Source organism: Nannospalax galili, unplaced genomic scaffold, assembly GCF_000622305.1.
Source record: "Nannospalax galili isolate Female #2095 unplaced genomic scaffold, S.galili_v1.0 scaffold1275, whole genome shotgun sequence".
Lineage (NCBI taxonomy): Eukaryota > Metazoa > Chordata > Mammalia > Rodentia > Spalacidae > Nannospalax > Nannospalax galili.
Genome location: NW_008335578.1, coordinates 301,016 through 311,420, shown reverse-complemented (window position 1 = coordinate 311,420; position 10,405 = coordinate 301,016).

Genomic DNA, 10,405 nt, shown 5'->3' with positions numbered 1-10,405 from the left:
TCTGAGGTTGATGTTGGAAATAACCCTTATCACTCTTCCGCCTCATTAATTGAGGCAGGGTCTCTCAGTCAAACTCAGAGCCCAGCAATATGGCTTGTCTCTCTAGCTAGTTTACTCTGGGGATCCTGTCTCTGCCTTCTGAGACTGGAATTACAGGTGGACTGCCACATCCATCCAGCATTTACTTATATGTGTTTCTGGGGATCCAAACTCTGGTTCTCAGACCTGTGCGGCAAGTGCTCTAACTGCTGAGCTGTCTTTCCCCACCCACATCTCTTGAATTCATCCATCCTCTCTTCTCTATCATCACCCTCCTGTCTTAGTTGAGCTGTTCACTGCCCTTGACCTGGGAGACAGCTACATACTCCAAGAATATCCCCACTAGGTAGATAGTTGTGTGATGTGAACAAACTCCATTTGGCCCTGGTCCTCCTTGTGTAAGGGGCCTGAGATACTAGCAATGGGTTGAGCCAGGTCTTCCAGGGAGGACCCAGTTCATGGCCCTGTGGGGCACAATGATTTCACAGCACTTGACAATGACTATTAGAGTGGTGCTTGTTAATGAGGCACCAGATGGAGATAAAAGAGTAATTACCATGTGTTAGTGCCACAAACAAGCAGAAATGCAATTGTGGTTACTCTTACAACCAAGAGTTGCAAATGTGTTTGTGTGTTCAGAAACAGGTGAAGAAAGAGGTAGGAAATAATGAAGGAGCAGGAATTTCAGGAAGCCTGAGAAAGAGCTTGGATGGAAAATGACCACTGGAAAAGGAATTCCAGGGGAATTGCACGCACACAGACTTTTCTCCACAGGGATGGTGCAGGTGTCCCATGATTGACAGCTCTAGGCCAACTGATAGGACAGCTTCCTTCTGATTTCATGTCATATGTTTGTGTATATGTGTGTGTACATATCACGAGAGGAAGATGTGAAAGTTTATCTTTCTTCCCCCCATCACTCCTTCCTGCTCCTTCTTCCCTCCCTATGAACCCCTTCCTTCTTCTTCTCCTTGCATAGGACTCCTTCAACTTTTCATTTAAATCCAGCTGATAGGAAACGTGTGTATGTGTGTGTGTGTGTGTGTAATGCACATGTGTGGACAAGCCAGAGGAGGTTGTGGGCATCCTGCTCTATCACTTTCCAAGTTAGTCCCTTGAGACACGGTCTTTCAGTGAACTTGGAGCCAGGTTGGTGGCCAGCAAGCCCCAGCCGTCCGTGATTCTGCAACCCCCTCCACTGGACTTACAGGTGTTCACGTGGCCACACCCAGCTTTTTATGCAGGTGCTGGGATTTAAACTCTGGTCCTTGTGCTTGTGCAGTACATGCTCTTACCGAGTCATCTCTCCAGCCCCAATAGGAATTCTGGAATCTCAAGAGGATTCATAGAGGAGAAACTAGAGGTCCAGGACTGAGAAAGCTAGGTGTGGAAAAGATCCATATGAATGCAGATGTTCCAAATGCAGACCTTATGGCACTAGACTGTGCTTCTGCTGGGGGAGTTACACCCTAAATACTTTTTCCATTTTGAGAATGGTTTTAACATTTAAAAAATTATAAACTGTAGCCATTCCAGCAGATTTACATTTGTATTTTATTTATTTATTTATTTATTTATTTATTTATTTATTGTGTGTGTTGGGGTGGTGTGCATGCCATGGCATGTATTTGGAAGTCAGATGACAACTTGTGGGACAAGTCTGTTGGTTCTGTCCTTCTATCATGTAGGGCCTGGGAATCAAACTCAGGGCATCAAGCTCAGTGGCAGCTGCCTTCCCCCACTGTGCCATCTTGCCATCCTGGAATGTTTTTAGGTAGAATGTCCCTTCATTTCTCCTTTCATCCTTGCCTCCCCCTTTCTGTATTTTTCTTCCCCTCCCTTTCCTTCCTTCCCCTCTTCTCTCCCCCTTCCCCTCTCTCCTTCCTGCTTACATTTACTATGTTCAAGGCCTGGTGAATATAATACAGAAAAGGTGACGGTCTTTCTGAGATCTTATCTCAGAAGTGACCTCTCATAGCTGAGCATGGTGGCTCATGTTTGTAATCCCAGCACTTGGGAGGTTGAGACAGGAGGGTTGTAGCAAGTTTGGAGCTAATCTGGGATACATAGTGAGGTCCTGTTTGAGAGGAGAGAAAAGAGGTGACATTGCATCACTTTTGCTCTGTTGTTGCTCTTGCAAGCAAGTGGCTATGCCCCCCTGAAGGCAGGAGGATGCCACACAGATCCCAACATTAGAAGGTAGACACCATCAAGAAACCCAGGGGCACAACAGAGGAAATTCTGCCACCTGCCACTGAGATGGAAAAGTTATATTCTTGTAACTGTTTGTACTCATGTATCTTTTTTTTTTTTTTGGTCTTTTTGAGACAGGGTCTCCTGGTGGCCCCAACTGTCCTAGAACTCACTATGTAGACCAGGCTGGCCTTGAACTCACAGAGATCCTCCTGCCTCTGCCTCCCAAGTGCTGGGACTACAGGCGTGCACCACCACGCCCGGCTATTTTGAAGTTTCCTTTGTTTCACTGACTAGTAGGTGCCTTGAACTGTAACCCTAGGATGCTCTATTACTCACAGAGCTTATTGCTTTGTGGTGTTGTCACTATCCTGAGATGTTTTATTACTTTGCAGAATCAGGAAGCTCTGTGATGCTTTCCATTCACTATAACTGTTGATAAAGATGCAAAACTAAGAGAATGCTGTTGTGGCCCCAAATGGACCCTCCCAAATTATAATAGCCAAAGTAACTTCATTTTGTATGAAGCAGCCACTTTAAATTTCAAAAGCTAGAAAAATAGCCAGATTCAAGGTTAAGCACCTAAACTTAGTTGCTTCCCCTTAGAAGAGTGCTTTCTTTGGAGTAGCTGACCTTGGGTTTCCCAGACACAGTAGCTGTACTTAATCAGAAAATGCCTTACTGCCAAGGTCTCTCTCTATAGCTCATTAAGAGAAGAACTAATACAAGTTGCTTTGGCTTCTGTAGTTTGCTTATCTGCTAACCTGGGCATCCTGACCATATTCAGGACAATTGGGCATTACTTGTGTGATAAAATTCCTATGGTATTTGTGGGTTTTGCCTTTAAAAGTTAGTTCCACCCTCCCCTCAGGGGCCATGGGTTCTAATTCTGACTAAGGGACCATGGATGGCTATAGCCCTAGTAAATTTGATCAATTAAAATTTGAATTGAATCTGGTGGCCTTTTTCCCAATGTTTTCAAATGCCTTAACAATGGCAAGTTCACCAAATGGTTTAATGAGGCACCTGGTCCAATTAGTCTAAGAAAATCAAACATGACAGATTTCTAAATTTCTGCTGGTGATATCTGGTTTTGTAAACTGCAAGAACTGTTTGACTCGGTCCTAGTCCAATTAATCCAGTAAAAAGGCAGCAGATGTTCTGACCCATGCCTGAGATATTGACTTTGTAAGCTATCATGATCAAGTGAACTCAAGAAGGAATTCTCCCAAGATATCATGGCTCATCACGTAAAGAAACGTAGCACCTAGTGTCAGTCTGTTTAATCCCCATCTGTAGTTCTGCTTGAAGCCCAGAAAATCTTGAAGTCTTTGTTTCTAATTCTTGGACTTCATACATGAAAAAGGGAAAAACAAGCTTTCTGATTCTCCTGGGTGAATGCTTGATCTTTCAGCTGTTTGAAGAATTTGTCCGTAACACTACAACATGGGTGAAGCTACAGGATATGAAGCTAAGTGGAATGAGCTGGTGGTGTCACTTAGGTACAGAATCTCAAACAAAGAGAAACACAGAGTAGAAGAGAGGCTGCTTGAGGCTAGTGGGGTTTTGAGTGAAACTTTTCCTGGGGACAGATGACACATGTCTATTGACCCCAGATAGGAAACTGGCGACAGATCAAAGTAATAATCATACCAAAGTCTACCTTTGTGAATGAGTTTTATTGGGGTTATCTACAGGAGTATGGGACAACTCAAAGACAGCTTCAACAAAAGCGTATCTCAGCATGTGTGACATCCCAGGAAAGCTGCAGTCCTGGAGCTCTCTGCAGGACTTTTAGGCACCTCCACAGGTGGGAGAATCTCTTCTCTGCATCTCAGCCCTTTGGCAGGCCAAAGTCTCCTCTCCCCAGCAGTTGTTTACAGCCCAGATCCTTGGGGAGAGGGCCCTGGTGAGCCTTGTAAGTTTCAGCTTCCCAGAGATATGAGGTCTGTTTACCTCCTGCATCTCAAGAGCCTCTTGTTTCCTTCATGGAAGAAGGTTTTACTTGAAAGCAAATTGTTAATATAACATGGGGAGGGAGGGATAGGTAGTTGTTGAAGTATAAAATTTCATTCATAAGAGTAAGTTCTGGCATCTAGTATACAGCATAGGACCTATATTTTACTGTAGTATATACTTGAAAAATTCTTCTAGTGGTCCCGAGGATTGAACCCAGGCTCCGATGCAGGCCATGCAAGGGCTCTACCACTAAGTCGTATACTTGTAGTAAGTCTCAGGAGCCCAACAGTTAAAAATATTTGCTGCACAATCATGAGGACCAGAGTTTGGATCCTAGCACCCAGATAACAAGCTAGTCATCTCACAGACACCTGTGACCCCAGCTCTGAGGGAGTAGGGTAGAGACAGGAGGATGGCTGGGACTTGATGGCTTATAGTATAGCTGAGAAAGTGAGTTCCAGGTTCAGGGAGAGACCCTGCCTCAAAGGAATAAGCAGAGAATGATAGAGGACACCTAACACCCTCTTCTGGCCTCTGCATGTATACACAGCCACACATACATGTGCATATACACTTACACAGATAAATATTTAAAAATGGCAAGTCTTTATAATTTAAAAAATACTGCACAGTGTACATATTTACAGGGTTTAGTGAGTCAGTTACACACACACACATACAGCCTGAGCTGATCGAATTCAACCTGTTTCTCCTGGCTCAGTCCAGTAAGAAGCTATGGTAGATGTTATGCTAAGTCTTCTTATCACACAGGGAAGAGGAAAGAAAGTAGAAAGCGATCTGGGAGGAAGGCTCTGGAGGATGGATGAGACAGTGGCTGTTTATGGGAAGGTGTTTGAAACAGCAGGTTGCATATGTTAGAAATCTTCAGCTTGTTGTATGTCAATCAAACCTTAAAAGAGTACTTCAAAAAAGCAAATATTCTAAAAAAGTTGGCATGTTTCCAGCCTACTGAGTTTTGGTTAATTCAGTGTGTGAGAAATAACTCTTACTAAAGAGTTCATCCAAACATACTGAAATAGTTAATGTGGAAACCTGATTCCTCTTTCTCTAGTCTGTCTCTCCCTCTTCATCAAACTCTTCTCTCAGAGGCCTTTATCTCCTATTTCTTTTTTTTTCCAAAAGTTCTATTATTATTATTACTGTGTGAAAGTGAGGGGTATGTGTGTGTGCATGGGGGGTATGTGTGTGTATGAGGGGTGTAAAGTCAAATTTACTTCTGGGAGGCCTGTGCTGCGCGCGCTCTCATCTCCCAGGCCCTCGTCCTTACGACCGACTGACAAACTGACACATGTCCCTCTAAGCTACAGTTTAGGGAATAAAGATTGTTATTTGGGTTTCCTTAGAGAGCTTATGATGTCTGAGAGGGATTACTTACAAAGGTATGGGCACCCATGGGCTTTTTCTCCCTGCCTCTTGGCTGAGCTTTCCAGATCCAAGGCCACTGGCCCGCGAGCCCAAGATGGCGAAGCACCTGCCTCCTCCCTGGCTTCTTCCATTCCTATCCTTAAACCCTCCCCCTCATGCAATTGAAGCTGACCGATTGGGTGGGAGGGGTGACTGTCTCCCTCCCTTTCTACAGAATCTCAGACATTCAACTGTTGCTGGTCATTTCAGACGACATGCCTATCTAACAAGGGGTATGTGTGTATTCATGGTAGGTATGTGTGTGCATGATGGGTATGTGTGTGTGCATGGTGTGTATGTGTATGTGTATGTGCATGATGGGTATGTGTATGTATGGTGGGTATGTGTATGTGCATCATGGTTATGTGTGTGTGCATGGTAGGTATGTGTATGTGCATGGTGGATATGTGTATGTGCATGGTGGATATGTGTGTGTGCATGGTGGGTATGTGTGTGTGCATGGTGGGTATGTGTGTGTACATGGTGTGTGTGTGCATGGTGGGTATGTGTGTGTGCATGGTGGGTATGTGTGTGTACATGGTGTATGTGTGTGTGTGCATGGTGGGTATGTGTGTGTGCATGGTGGGCATGTGTGTGTACATGGTGTGTGTGTGTGTGTGTGTGTGTGCATGGTGGGTATGTGTGTGGAGTTTGAGGACAATTTTGTGGAGTTGGTTCTCTCCTTCTATCATTATGTGGGTTCTAGGGATCAAACTCATGATGGTAAGTTTTACCCACGGAGCCATCTCACCAGCCTCTTCTTTTGTGGAGGATGGAAGGGAGCATCAGGTGTTATTCTTGTTATGAGAAACTCAGGCATGGGACTTACCATGCACAGAAGAGTTTATTCATACTTGTGAACTTGAGCAAAGTTTTCTTCTGAAAAAAACTCAAGCCCTGAGCCCAGTTTCTTTATAGATTTTATACCCACTAGTGGGTGGGCTTACATTTCAGTCTAGGTGGTTGAAGACCAAGAGGCCAGGCACCGGAGTCAGAGGTGGAGAGGATGGTCTACCTGATGGGGGAATGCAAATGTGAAATTCCTTATTGGAAAGCGTATCTTATAGAAGCAGAAGCAGGGGTTAAGAAAACCCAGGAATCATCTGCTGTTGAGTTAGAAGACTTTCATCCTCTCTCAGGCTCTAAGGGTGAGGCGGCTGTTTGTGTGCCTTTAAGAGCAGGATTTATTAATGTTTGCCTTTCCCATATTATCCTCAGGAACACCATCTACTTCCTTTGAGACAGGGCCTCTCGTTGGCCTAGAGCTCACCAAGTAGGTTAGGCTGGCTGGCCACTGAGTTCCAGGGTTCCAGCTGTCTCTGTCTGTCCAACTCTAGGATTTCAAGCCCACAAGGCCCAGAATGTTTATGTGGTTCTAGGGATTGAACTCAGGCTTTTGTGCTTGTGAGGCAAGAAGTTTGCTGACTGAACTATCCCTTAATTAGCACCCCCCCCCGTTTCTCTCTGTGTGTGCTGTATGTGCATGTACACATATACCTGTGCATGAACATGTAGAGGTCAGAGGAGGATGCTTTGTGTCTTCTGTCACTCTGTCTGTCCCTTGACACTGAGCTCTCACTGAACCTGAAGCTTATTCATTTTGGCTAGGCTGTCTGGCTAGTGAGCTCCCAGAAACCACTTGTCTACTCCTCAATGCTGGGGTCACAAGCATCTGTGACCATGCCTGATCTTTACAAGCACTCTTACCCACTGAACCGTTTCCTCTACATGCCCCTCCCCCATTTCTTTTTACAAATTGAGATTCATAACAAATAAACAGATAAACAAACATATTTTTGCAGTGTTGGGGTTGGAATCCAAGACATGAACATGATACACAAGATATTTACCACAGAGTCACATCCCCACCAAAATTCACCAATTGGAAGAGAACAGCTCAGTGACACCTAGTACCAGCACCACCCCCTTCTAATTCCCAAACATTTCCATCATTTCCAAATAAACCCCACACTTGTTAAACAGCCATGCCCTTTCTCCCCTCCCCCATTTCCCTAGTAGCTACTCACCTACCTTTTGTCTATGCTTTGCCTGCTGGGGACTGCCGCAGTTTGGATCTGGACTGATGCTCCAGAGGCTCAGTCCTCACCCTGGCAATATTGGGAGAGGTGGAGCCTCTAGTAGGTGGGCCCTAGTGGGAGGGTTTAGGTCATTCTGAATGTGTTTTAAAGAGGCCTGTGGGACCCTCATTTTTTTCTCTTTTGTTCTTGGTCATGAGGTGAATGGGCTCCCTTTTCCACATAGTTTTTGCAGTCGGCTCGAAAGAAACAGCCAACTGACCATAGATCAAAACTTCTGAAACCATGAGCCAAAATAAAGAATTTTATTATTTATTTTATCATTTATTTCTTTCCTTCTTCCTTCCCTTCTTCTCCCTTCTTATCCTGCTCCTTCCCCGATTAGCACATAATTGCACATAAGTGGCTGGAACAGCTGGAATCTCAGGTGAGGGTCCATTACCCTTCTCATCCCTTCCTTCTGTGAGCAATGTTGGCAGTTAACAGGCCCCATCCTGACAGGCTCTTGTAAGGAGGCACAGCTGATTTGATGAAGATGGCAGCTGTTTTACTCAGAAGATGGTGGTTGACAACAGATGGTTAAAACCGTCTAAGGCGCAGCTCTAGTGACCTACTTCTGCCCCCTGGGGCCCATGTCTTAAGGGCTCCTCAGCCTTCCAGAACAGCACCATCAGCTGAGGACCAGTGGTCAGACATGGGAACCTGTGGGGGACATTTCATTCTGCTACAGAATCAACCTGTAGCAGATCTGATAGATGTACGCTATGCACATGTGTGAAAATAGCATGGAATACCATTTCTTTGTGCAATCCATATGTATTAATAGTAAAAGAACTTTCTATCTCCTGGTTGACCCTGCAAAGCACTGTTTAGTCCAGGGTTGTTCAACTTTGGCACATTAAAAATCTTTTATTTTTTTCTTTGGCAATTTCATACACGTGTACGGTGCATCTTGATTATACCTACCCCTAGCTCCCTCCTTTCCCTCTTCCCCAACATCCCCAACACAGCCCCCTCCCACTTTCATGTCTTTCTTTTTTGTAACCCAGTGAGTCCAATTAGTGTTGCCTGCCGGAATGGTGACTAATCTTATTGGCATGATCTTGTGCAGGTTACCACAGCTTCAAGGAATTCATACATGCAAGGGCCTGTCTTGTCCAGAAGACAGTGTTTCACAGCCCTCTTCTCCATCCTCTGGCTCTTACATTCTTTCTGTCCCCTCTTCTGTGATGTTCACCAAGATTTGAAGGGGTGATAGAAGTGTCCCATTTATGGCTGAGCATTTTACAGTAACTTATTCTTAGCATTTTGGCCAGTTATGAATCTGCACTAACTGCTGTCCATTGCAGAGGGAATCTTCTCTAACCAAGGTTGAGAGCAACACTAATTATGGGCATCAGCATAAAACACTTAGAAAACAGTTTGAGGGTATATTTATTTAGCGAAGCTAGATAGTAGATCCCACCACCAGGACCAGTGATATCCTGAGCCATAGGTTTTGACAAGATTTATAGCTTTAAAAAAATTATTTCATGTGTGCTGGATAGCTTTGGTGTCAGCTTGACACACCTGGGTTGAGGGAGCCTCAGCTGGGGAATTGCTTCTATTGGACTGGCCTGTGGCCATGTCTGAGGGGCATCTTCTTGATTGATGAGTGATGTGGGAGGACCCAGCCCACTGTGGGTGGTGCCACCCCTGGGCAGGTGGGCCTGTGTTGCATAAGAAAGCAGGCTGAGCAGGGGCCAGGGGAGCAAGCCAGTAAGCAGCGTTCCTCCATGGCCTGTGCTCCAGCTCCTGCAAGGTTCCTGCCCTGAGTTCCTACCTTGGGCTCCCGGATGAACTGTGACCTGGGAGATGTAAACTAAATAAGCCCTTTCCTCCCCAAGTTGGTAGTGGTCAGAGTATTTTGTCACAGGAGTGAAGAACAAATTAAAACAATGTGTATGAGTGTATTGCCTGCATGTGTATAAGTGCACTCATGTCATGCAATGCCCATGGAGACCAGAAAAGAGTTACAGAGAGTTGTTAGCGGCCATGTAGATGCTGGGAACTGAATCTGGGTTCTCTGGAAGAGCAGCTACTGCTCTTAACCAGCACTGAGTCATCCCACTAGCCCCCAGGTTTATAGCTTTCTGATTGGACTTAAGGGCTGCTACACAGGAGGGAACGCCTCCTGCCTACCTGGGATTCGCACTCCTCCTGCTTTACCCTTCCAAATTCTGGGGTTACAGGCATGTGCCACCATGCCCAGGACTGGTCTCTTATTTTCCAAGACATTTGGAAAGATCATAAGCAAGCCAGCAAGGTCAGGATGGATCAGATGGTTACTTACAAAAGAAATTTTCCAATTTGAAATGAAAAATTAACTACACAGTGTACACAGAAATATAAACTTCAAGTTAATCTGTTTGCTTTTTCATTTATGAATTTAATAAACAACATGATGTTTACTATGTGCCAAGGGTGGAGGGAGAACTGAGAAGGACATGATTCCTTTCTGCAACAGCTCTCATTGGGGCGATGGTTACTTACAAAAGAAATTTTCCAATTTGAAATGAAAAATTAACTACACAGTGTACACAGAAATATAAACTTCAAGTTAATCTGTTTGCTTTTTCATTTATGAATTTAATAAACAACATGATGTTTACTATGTGCCAAGGGTGGAGGGAGAACTGAGAAGGACATGATTCCTTTCTGCAACAGCTCTCATTGGGGCCACACCACCTCTTCCCTCCACCTCTCCCCTCCCC